This window comes from Apteryx rowi, unplaced genomic scaffold, assembly GCF_003343035.1.
Source record: "Apteryx rowi isolate R43461 unplaced genomic scaffold, aptRow1 scaffold_112, whole genome shotgun sequence".
In the NCBI taxonomy this organism is placed as follows: domain Eukaryota; kingdom Metazoa; phylum Chordata; class Aves; order Apterygiformes; family Apterygidae; genus Apteryx; species Apteryx rowi.
In genome coordinates, this window is record NW_020447331.1 from 671,796 (window position 1) to 690,352 (window position 18,557).

At 40.4% G+C, this 18,557-nt stretch overlaps 1 protein-coding gene across 5 annotated transcripts in view; it reads left to right on the top strand.

Moving 5' to 3' along the window:
* Positions 1 to 1,283: 1,283 nt before the first annotated feature.
* Positions 1,284 to 18,557, top strand: part of FAM49B (family with sequence similarity 49 member B) — a 44,756-nt gene continuing 27,482 nt past the window's right edge. For 2 of the 5 annotated variants that reach the window (XM_026077597.1, XM_026077588.1), the window contains exons 1-3: positions 1,285 to 1,443; positions 2,990 to 3,069; positions 16,841 to 16,877. The gene's annotated coding sequence lies outside the window, so the exon portion shown is untranslated. Of the gene's footprint in view, positions 1,444 to 2,989; positions 3,070 to 10,420; positions 10,454 to 16,840; positions 16,878 to 18,557 lie in introns of those variants that run through there. The other 3 variants (XM_026077633.1, XM_026077617.1, XM_026077607.1) reach the window with 3 other exon arrangements.

An 18,557-nucleotide genomic window follows, 5' to 3' on the forward strand; every position in this document is an offset into this window, starting at 1 on the left:
TTTGAGGAGATGCTTTGATCTTAGTTCTCCTCTGCATCTCTGTCCTAATTCATTTCTGCTACCTCTCTGCGAAGACTCACAGGCAGCTTTGACCCATGGTTTACCAGGGAGCCTTGCTTTAGTGGTGGCGAAGCCTGAAAAAAATTTCAAGAGAACGTTAAGCCCCTACCTGCAAACTGCAGCACCGAGCAATGTTGAGCTGCTGTGCCACACTGCTTCAGGGACTTCTCTCCCGTGGAGTACTCTGAATCTTTTCAGTGACCATATTAACCCATATGCTTTTCTATTCTCTCCTGGGAGTGTGTTAATGAAGCTTCTCAGGGGTGTTCTTCCTTGTAGCTCAAGTAAGGAAATAGCCCCCAAGTGCCAAACTAGAGGCTCGGGAAGCAGTGACTGAGATTCTGCCTGCTGAAATGTGTACGCCAAAGAAAAGCCAGCATCGTGCAGTTCACAGAAGGAGCTCTTTGCATCTTTTTGGTTAATATCAATTTACTTGAGCATGAATTTCGTATGGAAAACAAGATTTCATCGGGCACTGTACTGCAGAATTTGATTCCACCTTCCCATTAAGTGACAAAACTAATAAATCGAGGGATAGTCCTATGTAAAAATTCCTACGCAGGTGTAACTCCTGACACTTCCTTGCCTTTCTCGCTGAAGGGCCAGGCTGGAGAGGTGGGTCCTCGCAGAGGAACTGCAGCCCGGGAGGTGCTGGGCAGCCAGGAGAGGAAGTAATGCCGAGCAGCACGGGGGTAACGGGGGACTGCGGCAGGAGGAAGTCGGGATGGAGCTGCTTCATCCTGCCTTAGATACTGCTTTCAGTAAAACAAAATCCTGCATGCTACTTTAAAGAAGTCTGAACGTACAGAACTGGCAACATGGTCATATGTGATTTGGTCTAGTGGAAATTTGAAAGAAGTTTTCTGTTTAATGAAATCGTCAGTCATGCTTGAAAAAGTCCATTCTGTGGTACTGAATTGGAAGCTTTTTCTCCTGCAGTCTACTAGGGTAGAAGGATCCAAGTGGTTCGCTGAGTGCGTTAAAGGAAATTACGCATGTTGCAATCGCATAAATGCTCATTCACCCATGAGAACTGTGAAAACTTGCTGTCAGCTGTACTCTGAAGTCCGCAGACAGCGAAAGCGCTGCTCTGCTCAGCGACTTCCCCAGCAGTATGTGAGTGTCGGCTCTTGCTGCCTCCCCTCCGGAGCTTTCACCACTGAATTGTCGGGAGCTGTTGACTCCATACGGTCGCTTGGTAGGAGGAGCCATGACTGAAGGGCGCTGAAACGGGGTAGTGGAGCAGTTGTTTAAAGGCAAAGTCTGTGCTTTAACAAATCTAATAAAGCGTCTTGGATCTTTTCGAGGATTCTCTCTCTTGCACAGAGAGAAATAGTGCTTTGTACAATGACATTTGCGGGGAAAAAAGCATTAATTTGCCAGGTACCTGTTTACCTTAGTTGACACAAATTGCCAGACCTTGCAGTTAACTAACATTTCTCTTTTTGCTTTCACTTTTGAACTGTTTGTTGCAACTCTGTGCTTCTAGCGTGGCTTCAAATAGGACCATTTGATTTTATTGTTAAGTTTTGCATGATAACTCTTACTAGTCCTCAGAGTCCTTGCTGTCTCCTCTTCTCCTAGCTGTGCTGTTTAGGGTGCAGGGTTCTCCTGTTTAGGAAGAACCAGGGAGAATAACTTTTGATGATAGTTCTCACTGTAACTAAAACCACAACCTCCCCCTCTCCCCTCTTCAGTAGTACTATGGCCTGCACGATTAGAAATTTTACAGCAAGGCAGCATACTTTTATGTTAAATTCTTGTTAATCAGGATTAGATAACATAAGGAGTGCTTCATAGCTGATTAAATACAAATTAACATTGACTATCTTATGCCTATTCAAGTGGATCTGCAAATGTCATTAACATAACAGGCATTTTATATTTCTAAAACAAGTTTATGATAAAAAATAGCTTTATTGCAGAATGTAGCTGGGTTTGCTATTGAGGCAGAAAGACAATTGTGATTCCGTAGTACAAAGGGGGAAGGTTGCTCTTTGAAAGAAACCTTGAAATGCCAAATATTGGCAGGATAGATCTGCTACCAGGAGAAGTAAGAGCTGCAATGGTTTTACTGGAGCGAGTTTAACTGAGAACACTCAAAGGTATTTAAGTCAGCTGAAACGGAAAAAGCCTACCAAACCCACAGTGCAAAGGCTTGCTTAATATGACAGCAGACAGGTGCCTTTTTGGCCTGTTCATCATCCCGTTACTGTACTAAAAAAAGGTGGAATTTGTTTGCTGTATGAAAACTGCTCCAAATGAGCTTAACATTTAGCATGCTGTGAGTAGATCTCAGCAGAGAATTTCCATCGGAAACGCTCTTCTAGTCTGCCTGTACAAGCACTAAATTTGTAAACCAGAGACTTTGTTTGGGGGCAGGAAATGGAAGTAATCTTAGAGTAAACTCAGAACGGTGAAAACTTTCATTGACCATATTTGTCTTTAACTGGTGAAAACTGTAGAAACGAAGCGTCTTTTTTTTCTCTGTACGAAATATATATGACATTGTAAATAAAACTTGAACTGTGAGTGTACGGTTTTTTTTCTCTCTTTCCCTGTTGTAACTATTTGCAATTTGGCTCACTAATGCTGAGATGTAATGCTCTATTTTTTGGTGCTGTAATTACTTGCATCTTTGCTCAGTAATGCTGAGATGCAATGCTCTATTTCTGGTGCTTGTGATCATGGATAGCTAATTGCCTTTCTGACTCACAGAAGAGTTCATAAGGACGCCTTTCCATTTGCTTCCACTGTCACTTCTATAAAATCCCGACTATTTTTGAAATCGGCATGTTTTATGTGGATTCTTAAATAACCATGTTCAATGACATCACAGCAACAGGGGATTAACTTTGACTTACCCCAGCTAACGTAATTAAATTTCTGCGTACCATTTATTTTTAATGGTGTTCTTCTGTTTGTTCAGATTCAGAAGACAAGCTGCTGCATCAGTAATCTGAGGAAGGGGAGTTCTCTGTTAAGACTGCGAGAAGATACTGCCAACTGGTAAACACTTCTTTAGGTGTCTTTGCTTGTAGGATGTTTCTGTGTTTTCCATTAATTTGGTCTATTGAAAGCAAGGAGTAGTTTATGCGGTAATTGTTTTTTTGTTATTAAATGTAGTTTAATGACAAAAAAAGGCAGAGTATTGGTGTTTAATATGTATGTGTTTAAGTCAGAATACAAAGACAGAATACAAAATGATACAAATCCCTCTTCTTCTGCCAGAAGAGGGGGAAAAAACTAGCCTTTTTCCTATAGCAGGATATTAAACATTGTTGTCTATTTGTATTTTCTATTCTAACTGAAATATTGTGTCTTTATCTCTTACTATACAAAGTCTATCTATTTGAAGTGTAGTAGTGCAAACAGTGCAACTTCAAATCTGATACTTTGAAGACTGAAGGAAGAGGAAAAGGGAAACTTTAAAGAAATACAGTTTAGGTGTAGAACATAGCTAGGCATGCTCATTTCTGATGCTTTAGAAGATGTCATTAATGTGCTTTTAATTATTCTTTTTTCTGGGTGTTGGATGAGAAACAGTTTTAACTGAAAACAGTATGTGATAATATAACTAAGGATGCATCTTAGATCACAGGTGTTAAAAAGTCATCTGTAGATTACCTTTAGAAAGCTAAGAGGATTTTCAGTGGAGATCTGTGAGCTCTTACTTGTGGCTTGGTAAACTGCTAGCAAGAGGTCAAACAAAACTTCTACAGACCGATCATAGGGAAACATGAGGAGAATTTGGGACTTCTGAGTACAACCTGACATAGCCAAAATATGTGTGCATCAATAGGAGGTACTGAATTTACAGCTAACTTCTCAAATACATCATGTTGTAAATGAAGTAGCACTCTTCAGGGGAAGGGAAAACATCCCCAAAGTGGTAAATTAAATATGCATTCAGTTTTCCGCTGTGATTATCCCTTACTAAATACTACCTATAAAACTTGATTCTTAAACTTTTCTTACTGTTACTACTTGAGCTACAGAACTAAGTAAACTAGTGTCAGGAGAAGGTTCTTCGTCCTGAATGGGACAAACAGCTGGGTCCAAGGTTAAATGTGGAGAGAAGCAGCATCCATGCCAGTAAGGAAGCATTACCCTTTCATGACCCAAATATTTACAGATGCTTTATTAAGCTTCCTGTGCCAGTTAATTTGCCTAAGTTTTATAAGCAATTGAGGATAGCTTTATAAAGTTGTGTTGAGTAGCTCTTGCTATAATCAGCATTGATCTAAAAAATGTTAAAACACTTTGTTTGGTTGCTTGGCCAAACTTGTGTTAATAACAGCTAGGTTTTGAAGGCCTGTAGTGGTCAATAGCGTGCATCTGTCAGAAATAGTGTGGTGAAAGCCGTGGCTGACTTTATGTAGTCTTTCTTAGATAAAGATGATTTGCGTAGTATGGCTGATTGGATGCGCTAATTAATTTCAAGAACTTTGCCCGACTCTGTAAGATGGTGGCTCCTGACCCTAAGATATGTGTGGGACTCCTTCCCAAATCCCAGGTCTGAAAACACGTGGCCCTCAACATGCAGAAGAAAGCACCTGTGGCACATAGTATGTCACAGTTTGAGATAACAAAGTATGGTATTATCAAAACAAGTTTCGAACCACACTGTAACTATCCAAGAGTCAACTTTAATTTAATCCTTTGGGTTATTCTGATTGTACATGATATGAACAAATTGCTTATGTCTGTCACGAAAATTAACAGCATAGTTTTCTGTATGGAAAATTGGAAATCTAATTAGCCTAGCAGTTCAGAGGAACGCTGGGATTCATCTGGCCGTTTCCATACTTCCAGTTTCCCTTCCCACTCCCTCGTCCCTCCCTCTAACCCGAAGAGGCAGAAGTCAGATGGGATGGCCATGCTTAGTGAAACTGGATGATAATTCCAGAAAGCAGCTCTTCGTCTGCAGCAGTGGTAAAATATTTGCATTACTTCAGCATTTCTTTTAGGGTCAAGCAGGGCTTCTTAGTTCTGGGTCCTGCTGCATAAATTTGGTTACACTGTTTCCAGCATCAGCTTTGGTCTAGGAAGACATCAGCTGAGAAACCACTAAGCTCTACCACATTTTAGGCCTGACCCAGGACTCGAGTCAGGCCTGCAGCTCTGGGAATGTGCTGAAAAGAGACTATGGTCTACAAACACCACTCAGGGAAGAGTGTGCCTGGGTCTTGTGTGGCTGCTGCTGAGCTAGAAATAGTAAGCCAGGGGACCTCAGTGTGCTGCAGTCGCCCAAATGGCTGTTTGCAACAAGCATGCCTGTTTTATCTGCGTTTATTCCTTTTGGTTGTGATGTTTCAGCTGCCCGTTATCACAGACACTGACGGACATAAGATATTTTAGTGTTTTCCCTATTTTTCATGTAGTAGCTTTTCTGTTTCATTATGTTAACTGACTTGTATAGAATTCTTTTCCGAGTGTCAGAGTCATTTAGAGAAGATCTTTATCTCCTACTTTTGAGTATAATCCCTGATAATTATTCATTCTTATTTTAGAGCTGTATCTCTTATCTGCATGTGCAAAAATTTAAAAATCTTTCTGTGCAACTTTGAATTATTCCCCTGCAATGATGATGGTGGGGAGGGTGGATCAACTGCTTATTGTGCTACAGAGTCTCTGTTCCAGCATTGATATGGTACTGTCTGTGGATTAACAGGTTTTGCATTTTAATTTAATAAATGTGAAAACGTCTTCAGTATTATGTTTGCAAAGTGGAAGCAAATGCATAGCTGCAGTCATCTCATTAATTGTGAGAAGTCTTTGCTGTGGCTTGTGTAGCTCTTCTAAGAGCAGCGTTGGTCTGACCGACAAACCTTCAAATGTGCTGCTTCCTTTTGGACAGAGTCGTTAAAATCTCTTCTGTAACAGTTCCGATCTTTAGTGCAAACCCCTTAACATGCGGTAGACAAAAAAAAAGGGGGGGGGAAGGGTGTTTTCTATTTGTCCCCATAGCTATGTGCACATAATGTTGGTAGCAAATGATCTCGTTCAGAACAGGTCATGTGTTGAGAAAAGCCACCTTGCATGTGTTGCGGACTTCCGTATGGCTGTGACTGTCTGGGAAGTTTATATAAAGTTAAACAAACATGCTGCAAGAGATATAATGCAAGGTTCTGTGCTGGTTTGCTCAACCCTCAGTGTTTCCTCTATTAAACCAGGAAATAGGTGTTAAATAAAATGTGCGGCTTTTAAGAAACCTGCTTTTGAAAGCACGCGTTATTTTGGGAAATATTATGTAACCAATATAGAAAGTAGTGAAGTTAAAAATGCTTTTGAATAACTTGAAAAGCTTTCATTGTAGAGCCAACCGGATAGCGACAGTAGGGTAATATGAGAACCATTAGGGTAAAAGGAAATCATTCACGATGAGGCCATATACTGTAAATACATGAAGAAAAATGTACATCTTTCTGACAACTGAAACCACTTTTACTTCCCATTTGTGCCACAAGTTAAAAACAATCTCCTTTGGTAATATTATTGTAAATATATTGTTGTAGGTTTGCCTATAAATTCCATTTACAGTTCAGCAGAGCTTGTGGAATTGATTTGTCTCATCTTTGTAATAATGGGCTTGGTGAAAAGCTGCTTTGAATCTGGCTGTTAAGGACAGTTTCTCTTTGTATTTTTGTCACTGTCTAGAAAATATTTTGGTAAAACTCTTGATCGTTTGGCTCATGTTTTACCAGCCTGTATTTATTTTGTCTTAATGCTGGTATCTAAGGCAAGAAACAGAAACAGCTGGCAGGTTTTTTTAGGCCAAACTGAGCTGTTAACTATTTATTGCCGTAATGTATCTTGAGGCTCGTTTCATGTGGTTGGTCGTAATAGCATTGGAATAGATTGATGGGCTTAAAAAAATCTGGGCAATGCTGTGTGCATTCAACTCTAGTAGTACATATTGTCATCGAATGCAAGTAAAATTGTCTGGGCCAATGTGGTGTCATGCAGGATCTCTTCTCCCACAGTAGGCTTATAATTATTTAAAAGCTTGAATGAAAATAGTAGCAGATCTGAAAATGCTGAGGGACGGTGTAGACTGTAATGAAGCAGAATGGTCCATGCAGAATTCTTCCCAACTACCTTTTCTTTAAATGCAGCGGTCCTACTGCAACACTTAGATTAAAGTTAAAAGAAACAAAATGCATTTTTCTGGTTTAGTAGCTTGCACAGTAACTCTGTGTTCTGCTTGAGCCTTTAGCCATGCCGTTTTGTTTATGAAGGAAAGCCGCTATTTTTCCTTCACCTGTAAATAACTGCTCAGGACAACATGGAGTGTTTAGTTCTGTTTGTGCAATGAACCTTCAAATCAAACCCATTAATTTAAGGATTGTTTTGACTTTTTAAAAGTCACTTTTAAACAGACCTGCAAAATATGTAAACTTTTTTTGCGAGGAAGACATTTGACCTAAAAAGCTGTGCTGGCTTGGCAGGTGATTGGGCTTTCATGTTATGTATTATGTGGCCTCTTCTATCAGGTTGATGCCAAATGTTGCTTATTTCACTTCCTGCCTTACAGAAGGGCTCTTAAATGCTTATTAAAGGAAATTTCTAGGGGGTCTTTGCTTTTTTTTGTCCCTCCCCAGTAGGGAACAGGACTTCCACCAGTTATTTCTTCAGACCTGGTTTTCAGCTTGCAGATGCGGCTGCTCTGGGGACGCACCGCGTTCAGGCTGCTCCTGCGAGCCTGGGGGCTGCAACCGTAGGAATTGGACGTCCATCTGGGGGACATAGCTGTTGAATAAGGAGTTTGGCTGAGACTTTTGTGTTCCCATATTTTATCCTATGTTTGTGGCCTTGTATTCATACGTAACAGTGATTTTTGTGCGTACTTCCAAGTTAAATGTTACCCAGTAAACATTTCAGGTCACGGGTTAAAACGGGTTAGTTAGATTCTTGCTTTCTGGACAGTTAGGATTAGCATGGGTATCGAAGTGGATAGCAAGGTATTTGTTTAAGTAGTGATTGATACAATTCTTATTAGTATTCTTCCTTATCATTTTTACTTGCATCTAATCACCCATGTTTTTCTTCATGTTTAAATAATTCTGATCTTCTATTAGTGACTTGTTCAGTATGTCTGAAAAGCTTCCTTGTTTTTAGCTGCAGCAGTCATTACAGATATTTCCATATAGGTGGCCACGTGGAGCTCTAGGGCCACTGTTAGGCAGGCTGGAGGTGCTTGCAAGAGCTTCAGCACCGTATTGCAGTTACTGTGGCCAGAGCAAAGCTGCCGTGGCCGTGGGATGCCTGATGGCCCTCAGCACCCATTACTGCTGCACCCAGAGCTCTGTCGTGGAGTCGGGCTCCTGCACAACGTTGTCTCCTGGCTCGTGCATGACGTACATGGAGAGCAGGAGAGGTGCCTGAAGACTGGAAGAAAGCCAGTGTCACCCCAGTCTTCAAAAAGGGCAAGAAGGAGGACCCAGGGAACTACAGGCCAGTCAGCCTCACCTGCATCCCTGGAAAGGTGATGGAGCAGCTCATCCTGGAGGCCATCTCCAAGCATGTGGAGGAAAAGAAGGTGATCAGGAGTAGTCAGCATGGCTTCACCAAGGGGAAATCCTGCTTAACCAATCTGACATCCTTCTCTGATGGAATGACTGGCTGGGTAGATGAGGGGAGAGCAGTGGATGTTGTCTACCTTGACTTCAGCAAGGCTTTTGACACTGTCTCCCATAACATCCTCATAGACAAGCTCAGGAAGTGTGGGCTAGATGAGTGGACAGTGAGGTGGATTGAGAACTGGCTGAATGGCAGAGCTCAGAGGGTTGTGATCAGTGGCACAGAGTCTAGTTGGAGGCCTGTAGCTAGCGGTGTCCCCCAGGGGTCAGTACTGGGTCCAGTCTTGTTCAACTTCTTCATCAATGACCTGGATGAAGGGACAGAGTGCACCCTCAGCAGGTTTGCTGACGATACAAAACTGGGAGGAGTGGCTGATACACCAGAGAGCTGTGCTGCCATTCAGAGAGAGCTGGACAGGCTGGAGAGGTGGGCGGAGAGGAACCTCATGAAGTTCAACAAAGGCAAGTGCAGGGTCCTGCACCTGGGGAGGAATAACCCCATGCTCCAGTACAGGTTGGGGGTTGACCTGCTGGAAAGCAGCTCTGCGGAGAAGGACCTGGGAGTGCTGGTGGGCATGAAGTTAAGCATGAGGCAGCAATGTGCCCTTGTGGCCAAGAAGGCCAATGGTATCCTGGGGTGCATCAGGAAGAGTGTTGCCAGCAGGTCGAGGGAGGTGATCCTCCCCCTCTCCTCAGCCCTGGTGAGGCCACATCTGGAGTACTGCATCCAGTTCTGGGCTCCCCAGTTCAAGAGGGACGTGGCACTACTGGAGCAAGTCCAGCGAAGGGCTACAAAGATGATTAGGGGTCTGGAGCATCTCTCTTATGAGGAAGGACTGAGAGAGCTTGGCCTGTTTAGCCTGGAGAAGAGGAGGCTGAGAGGAGATCTTGTCAACGTGTACAAGTATCTGAAGGGAGGGTGTCGAGAGGATGGGACCAGACTCTTTTCAGTGGTGCCCAGTGACAGGACGTGAGGCAATGGGCACAAACTGAAACACAGACAGTTCCATCTGAACATGAGGAAAAACTTCTTCCCTGTGAGGGTGACAGAGCACTGGAAGAGGTTGCCCGGAGAGGTTGTGGAGTCTCCTTCTCTGGAGATATTCAAAACGCGCCTGGACGCAATCCTGTACAATGTGCTCTAGGTGACCCTGCTTGAGCAGGGGGTTTGGACTAGATGATCTCCAGAGGTCCCTTCCAACCTCAGCGTTTCTGTGATTCTGTGCCACAAGCGAGCTGTGTCTACTCCTGAGGGTTAGTGGGGCAATACTAGGACCTGGGGAGGAAGGAGTTAAAACAAACCACTTGCCTATCCCTTCTAACCTGCTGAGCCATCTGTGCTGAGAAGCATGTGGCAGAGTTTGCCGCAGTTGGTTTCAGTAGGAAGGGCTTTCCGGACTTCTTAAAAACCAGCCTGTTTAATCTGTAGTCTGGAATAAACCAGATTTCTTGCCTCTGAGCTGCGGAGATGCTGTCTGCAATACTAACATAGCTCTAGCCTAATTTTCTTAGGTCTAGATTCATCTTATACTTTCACCAATGTGAGCATTAACTAAGGCTTTTTTTACTCAACCTTGTGTACCAGTTCAGCTCTCAATTTCTGATACTGTTGGGGAACCAATTTATGGTTAGAATTCACCAAAACCGGTAAAAATATGTTTTAGGTGGTAAGTTGCACTGTTTTCTTATTTCAGTTTCATTTTATGATATACACTTCTTCCTGCTCACATGACCTAATGTGGTTCTGAAGGAAGGAATCGGTGTTTACTTAGTGCAGAAATCGTGGTTATAAGAAATAAGGACCGCTCTGTGTAAGTGTTACTATATGGGACCATGGGCTTTAATTGGGCTTTCTCGGAGCTGATAATATACTACTGATAAAGTTGACTGGGAAAGACCTTTTGACTTTTTGCCTTATCGTTTTCATCACGCAAGTTGCTGAGTCCTGCTGCAGAGTTCGTGGGACAGGGTGCTGTTTTGTTTCTGTTACGCTGTTATTAATGAGTCATTCAGAACTTTCCATCTTAAACCTCGTCATATTCTTAAGACRTGATACCATTCGCATGGCTCAGATGAAAAGGAGTTGAATCACTTCATTGGTATCCAGGAACACTTCACAAATGGGCGTTAACAGTGTAACATCAAAGGAAGCATCAACTGTAGACAAATAGCAATGTTAAGTAGTCATACGGGAGTTAAACATGCAACAGGCTGCAAACTGCAGTGTCATTCGATGTTATAAAGATGGTCAATACCCGTTCCTAGCGTAGGAATACCCGAGTACTTTCTGAGTAGGGAAAACCTGCTTGACAGTTCTTCAGAATTCTGCTTGCGTAATATATGCAGTGCTAAATCACTTCAGGATATAGATTTATGACAGTCCAAAAGAAATACAGTAGGTAATATGCTTTCAGGAACAGCAAGTTCAGTTGTTTGAATAATTTACTGTTAGGCAGTAATTTTTTTGCCGTTTGTAGCAAAACAGGAAGTTGCATAGTCAGGACACCAGTTCTACTTCCCTTCTCCCCCTGCCCCCATCTTCATTTTCCTGAAAGTCCTTGTTTTTCTTCTTGTTACCTAACATCTAGCTTTGAGAAATCAATAAGGATTATTTGGAAATATTCAAATTAATTTTTTGATTTGGTGAAAAATGCTTTCTACTTGAACTTCAACTTGCACATTTTTTTTTCTATGTAAAACTTTGACAATATGCAAAAAAACAAAATTATGGTGGTTCATCTCACCATTTCCGCTAAGCCTCTGAGCTTTAGCTAGCATCATTTGCTGCCTGAATTTTAACTATTTAATTATCTATGAAGGTAATGGTTTGCTTTGGAAAATATAGCCATAAGTAGCTTGTACTTTAAGGGTCTTAAGTGTAACTTTCTATAAATTCTATGATTTGCCTTATGATTCTTCATGTCTATGTAACATTATGTAAATCATGGCTCTTCTTTAGAATACTTTCAAAGAATGGAAACTCTTAGTTATGCTAAATAACGTATTCCTTCAGAAGAATTTGTTGAGATGTTTTCCTATTCCTGTGAATTAAATTCCTATTGGAGGTAATATGTAATATACGTTTTCATGTGGAATGTTAGGCTTGTATAACTGTGAATATCTTTTTATATCATACAAGGTTCTTATTTTTTTTTTCCTTTTTCAAATAAAAAGGGTGCAACCCAGTCACCCTGTTGTTAGTGTAGTGCAACATCTAAACTTCCTTGAAATATTTACTTCAAAGCAAACCTGGTAGCTCACTGCTATATTACTTTGAAGCCAAATCTTCAGACTGAGTTACAGAGAAACTGAAATAGTGCTTTGTGGACCTCGCTTGTAGTACAGTTGAACAGCTACTTGCACTAAGTTTAGCACATGGAACTGCATGTGCCAATAGACATTTGGATGGAGGGTGTGAAGAGTTCATATCAGTTGTATTGCATTTTAATCTGTGAACAGAAGACCAAAAGCATAACATCTGTGCTTTTGGCAAATGTCTAATACAGGTCCCGAACTCCCAAGAAAGTTTTTATTTGGACTGCCATTTCCATCATTAAATTATAAACCTTTTAAAACAGGCTTTAGTGTAATATTAATATGAGAGACTCTAAAACAGCTTTGAGAAATGGTATAGGATAGGGAAAGGCTTAATATAACACACAGACTTTAAGGATCCAGTTTAGCTTTAGAAGGATGACCAGGAAATGAACAGAGAAGAAAGATTTGAGCAGTTTTTTATGAACTAAGGTAATTTGTAATAGTGACAGATATACTTACTACCATGACGTAGACTTGACTGAATATTTGATAACCCTATGTATATAGCAGAATCTTCTTTTAGAATCGCTGGTGTTAATCTGGGAGCTGGTTTCCATCTAGCATTAAACAGGGGTTCCTCTGCAGATGCCCTGAAACTTTCTTTGAAACATGATCTTGATCTTAGTTTTGATTTACCTTCTGTAGATGCCACCTGCTATTGCTACTAATGTAAAACATACATTTTATTACTAAACATTTCTTTACGTTCTTTTTCATTACCTACAAGGTGTGGGATGTACATGACAGGGTTGGTTCTGTGTTGTGTTGTTCTTATTTTTATATTTTAAATTTTTATATTTTAATGCATGCTTCCAATTCCAAGAGTACCTAGGCTTTGGGGTGGCTTCCTTGAATTTAATTTCAAGCTTGTGACTGAGGGAAGAAAGCAGGAGTGTCTAGAAATTGCCCTGAGCGCTACAGTCTTTGGAGCAGGTCCTATTTTGTTCAGTAATATGAGGACAGGATGGTTAAGATTTGTGGATTGAGAAGATCTGTGCCATAGTCCACCTCTGGCTTGCACCAAGTTCTTCACGTTGGTGGTACTTACCAAGGGAAAGCTTAGTGCAATCTTGAACTTCAAAGAAGCAATTCTAAATGCTTTCTATGCCAAAGTAGCAAATTGGAGTGCTTTTTGAAGAGCAGTAAAGTCTTCAATGCCTAATAATTAATATGGTGTACAGACGTGCCTTTGTGGGCTTCCTTTTAGTAGTATTATAAGCTTGATAGTTTTATGAAGTACTTTGCTCTCAAGTTTTCTGATGAGCTGGTATACCAGTCTATCACACTCAAAGTAATCTAGAGTCTCATTACAAAGTTGCTGTCTACTCAATGTTATCGGTTCGTCACAGCCACAAAAACCTGAATGTTAGCTGCAAAATCACTTTGCTTGTAAGCAGATCTTGTCAGCAGCCGTCAGTCCAAGTCTATGCTCATGTGTAGAGGCTTCTCACTTCAGTCAGGGTTGGGCAGAAGACATTGGTTTCATATTGGAAGTTACTAGTTAGCTTGTGCTCTTCCAGCATCTGTTTTCATGTGCTGCTGAGTTGAGCAGTAGCAGATCCAGCCTAAGATGGATACCCAAAACACAGGGCTTATTCAGTGGTTAGCCTGTTACAAATCTTTTCAAACTTCCTTAGACGCAGTGATGGCAAGTTTACTTAGCAAGTCTTTTATATTTGGGTAACATTTGACTTCTGTTAACTTCAGACTTTTCCTCTGGCAAGCTGAATGATACTTGGTTTTGTTCTCTTCTGGAAATGGATAGCTGCAGTTGAGATGATTCACTGCTCCTCCCTAATGGCTGTAGACATTTCTCCTCCAACTGCTCTGACAGCTCTTGGAGTTGCTGCTGTAGTTGGCCTAAGACATTAGCATATGCTTTGGCCTGTGTCTGTTGTAGGGAGGTTAGGCTGCAAGTCATAGATTCGTAAGAGAAGATTGGTGCACACACGCGCACATGCACATATGTATACACACACACACATATATATATATATACACACGTGTGTGTGTCTGTGTGTATATATATATATGCCTATATATACAGAAATATATATACAAAAATACACATACACTTTAGGAATCTGTTATATATAACAGAGATTTATATATTATATATATATATATAAAACAGAGATTCCTAAAGTGAGAGGTATTAATCTTTCTGCTGTTTGACTCCATAAAATGGTATAAAAACCCATGAGCTTTATCCCATGGAATAAAAGATAACTTTTCTGCCCAGAACTACTTCTCTCCATAACATAAGTTAAATCTTTGACTGCCTCAGAATGGCAAATGCTAGGAAAAACGCTTGATTCTGTATTAGTCGGTTTGCACTACCTGTTAAATTGTATAGTCTACATGTGTCTTCTTGTGCCTGTTGATAATACAGGAAACAATTATTCTGCAGATCCAGACCTTAGGAAGCCAAGTCAGAAGGGAGCTCGGATATAGTGCAGATCCTGTGTGCTACCTGGGAGAAGCCAAGTAATGCACACCGAACAGCAGGCTATTCTGTATTCACAGACTCTTCTGTGTCTGAATTGAGGTGCATCTTCCAAAATTGAATCACGTAGAGAATCTGTCACACCGTTAACTTAACATCTGGCCATTTTTAATGGATGTTCAGTGGTTATATCCCACTGACTGCTGGAGACTGACGAGTCAATTCCTTATCCATTTAGCTTGCGCTTTATTGCATAGCCTAGTGTTAACCTCTAAATTTAAGATATCACTTGATATGAAGTCACACTGTGCAAAAATCAAATATCTATCAGCTTGCCAGCATAAACCAAAGTGATAGCATCAAATGTGCTCAGTCTGATCTATTCTGCATGCTGGCAAGCTCATTGGTCTTAAAAGGTAGGAATCCAGTTAATGGGTTCCTGTGCTAACATCTGTTTGCCTGTTATTGATGTTAGTCTAACTGACCTATAATTCTCAGCTTTTCTGTTTGCTTCCCTTTTGCCTAACGACTTTGCACTGACCCTCTTTGTCTCCTCATGCTGCAGTCGTTATGAGAGTTCTGCAAGACTTTGTTGATGTTAAATTTAACTCGTTCTTAAAAGTCTTCAGGACAAGCTGCCTAAGCCTCAGCACACTTCTCTTTCAAGTGCTTGTGTTTACAAATGCAGTATTCTGTCTGGAAAGAAGAGCTAGCAATTTCTAGGGTTTTTTCCTAATAATTCTATCAGTAGGAAATTTAGATATCTTTATGTAGGAATGAAATAATACTGTTGCTAAACATTTTCTAAAAAAAAAAAAAAAAAAAAAAGTCTGCAGCCTTGTTGGTATAGATTTCCCATACCCCCCCACAATACTAATATTTTTAATAGTCTGGTTGTTCTAATGAATTTGGACTTTCCTTGTTTGTGAATAGCTCAGTGAATTAACTTGGACTCTCAGCCAAAACTACCTTAATCAGAGCTCTGGGCTACTCCAAAATCTTTTTTTAAGTAGAAATTTTTTTGTTCTCATCTGTTTTGTTGTGGGCTTTTTTTTTTTTTTTTAATTACTATTTTATTTTCATTTCAGGAAATCAGCTTTTTCAGATAACTTTTATGTTGGGCCTGACTTTGGTTTTGGTTTCACTGTTGAAGACGTGAGCTGTATTCATCCCTGGCCTGTAGGCAACCAGTGTTTTCCAGCCAGCGTTTAATTTTTGTTGTTTGTCTCAAAGCATGAATTGGGCAGTCGGCAGTCATAAGGAAGAAAAAAAAACATATTTAAAATGAGTCTAGTGAGAGTAGATGGGATTTATGGGATCACAACAACTCTTACAAAGATAGCGCTGTTAACTGTCTTTTTGTCCTGAAACCACATTGGCTCTTACTCTTAAATTCTCTCTTATTGAGAGAGTATAAGGAAGCTGAAGCCAGTTGGCAAAGGAAGCAGCAGGTGCTGCTCAAATACAAAGAAATCACAGTCAAGGGGTAAAGCTCTACTGAGAGAGACTCCTCAGCACGTACACTGGGAAGAACGGGGAAATAAATTCTGGCAGTCCCAGCAGGGTCTGGCATGCTTTATGTGCCCGTGTTCGGTCTGTTTGGTTGTGCGGGCTGCGAGGAAACGCTCTGATCTCCGTTCTGCACTTGCCCGTGGTGCTGCAGGTCTTCAGAGCCTGCTTTAGCTAATGTTGCCTGATAGACTTTACACTAGTATTCGATAATATTTCCAGTGAGGCTTTATTAGATACTGGTGTTGTACTCCATATTTTCTCTTTTACAGTGTGATACTGACATAATTATCAAACTAACCATAAAATAGCAGCTAATAATGTGTATAAGAGATCGAAGCAGACCAAGAATGCTGGTTTTCCTTACTGAATAAATGCTTTCCAGTGATGCCTTGAGAATGCTTACTTAGTGCATGCGTCTCCTGGAGGTCAGCATACAGGCCATGGATTTGCAAGAGCTAGTTTGTGTGGCCGAATTAAGGATATCATGTTACTACTGTCTGTCTTTTTAAGGTTTGTCTCTTGCCGCATGTGAAACACTTTGCCATTGATATTTTATTGCAGCTTTGACCTGCTGGTAATTAAGTTTATTATGGCATGTGTGTTCTTACAGATAGGATCTAATGCTAGCAACCTTTTCCCTAGAAACAAGGTTTTTTGCCAAGTAATCAAATTGAGTTCTCTGTTTATTCACGTGCCTAGAGATAAAACACAGTTCTGCATTCTAGTTGTTCGTAATGTATTTTCCAAAAGTCATAATAGTCAAATAGATCCAATATTACCTTTATAAAGTGGATTGAGAAGAATAGTACAATGTCTGGAACAGATGTGTGTTTGTTTTTACAAGGCCACATAGCATTACATTAAATTAAAGACTTGGTGCAAAAGAATGTATTTTCATAATCTTGTTTTTCTTTTAAAACAGACTGGAGGCCAAGAACAGAGAGCAGCACTGGCTGTAGGTAAGAACTGTAACTTACCCTGCTTAAAAACTCTCCTAATCTCTTAAAGGGCAGAAAAATGGATTATGCTGAATATTACCAATTTGCTCTTCAAGAATTCCTTTTTCCACAGTTGTTTCTGTATCTTCTGAAATATCTGCTCTTTGCTAGGAAGTACTTTGATCCATAACCTAATACATTTCTCTTTAGTTAAAGATGATAAACAAGGTTGCAAGTGTTTATTTTATTCCTTGCACAGTATCTTGTGACAGACAATACAGAAATGGCTTTGAAGAATCTTCACTGTAGCAGCGTGAAGAAATTCCGTTGTTTGAAGGAAAAGGCATTTTCAGTGTATACAGAGCAAACTAATTTGGCAACATTTAAGAGCTTATCCTGGAAGACTGTATTTAAACTTAGAAGATTGGAATGAGGCGAGAATGCTGTTTTATTCTTTTTTTAGAATTTGTTTATTTATTCTTTCTCTTTACTGAAGTTATTATGTAACTTCAAATCTTTTCTGGACCAGGTGCCTTAAGCCAGAAACCAGTATTTTGGACCAGCTTGTGAGGCTGAAGTGGGACATGTGCTTATGTGATGGTTTTGTCTTCTAGTTTTAAAACCTGCTACTTGTCATGTAAGCTACTGTATAGAGTATTAGTGTGTTATACTTCATGCTTATTGTGTTATGCCAGCATAGCTATCTTTCATCTGTCAGGTTGTGAAGGTAATGGTACTAAGATAGGATTTATTTTTCTTCTGATACTGATGATTCATCAGAAAGCCCTTTGAATTCCGGGGAACTGATTAAATTGATTTGTCATCAGTTTGGTTGACAATAGAGGAAAACATTTCTGAGCTCCACTTCTAAAGCTGTGTGAAAACCCTATTGAAGAAATAAGATTATGAGGCATTATAACTGTGTAACTGAAATAATTGCCCCCTGAATTACAGTACATGATCAATATATTAAGATACTTGTTTGACAAAATCAGTGGTTTTGTTGACATTTATTTCAGACTTTTGTTGTAATTGTTAGGAGAGCTTAATGGTTATGCAGGTTCTGATGAACAATCCATTTACCCAGTATTTTGTCTCTGTGGGTGTCTGGGAGGAGTCTAGGAACAGAACAAACACATAGTGATATTTTCCCAACCTGTAACAAACTGTAGTGGAAATATCTAGTGCTAGAGATGGTAGCATTTTCATTCGATGGCCCTTGATGCACCTGTCTGTGACTTTGGAAGTAGCAAAGTTACAATTTGAAACAATGCAAATCTTTACAGCTTGCTGTGCATTTGCAAAGGATGCAGTGTAAGAGTCACCCTACTGATTTGGACCCTGGGTCTGCCTAGACAAGTGTGCTGTCCCAAGGGGTCACCATCCTGCTTCCCTCTGCATGTGTGCACTTTGTTGCGCTCTTCTTTCCACACCCCCTACATATTCCTCTGCTAGGACCATGCTGCTTCTGCTCAGGAAGATGAGTCATCAAGAAAAGCTAGCAAAACTCCAGGGATATCACTGCGAACAGGACTGCCAGAGACCAGCAACAGCAGATGACAAGAAACTTCAATTTTCTTTGAAGAAACTGGAAATAAAAAATTATTTCTGGTACCAAAGGGGAAATATTTACAAACCAAGAAAGTGTCAGCGCTTCAGCAACTTCAGAACTGAAGTTCAGGTGTCTCTGACTGCTAATGC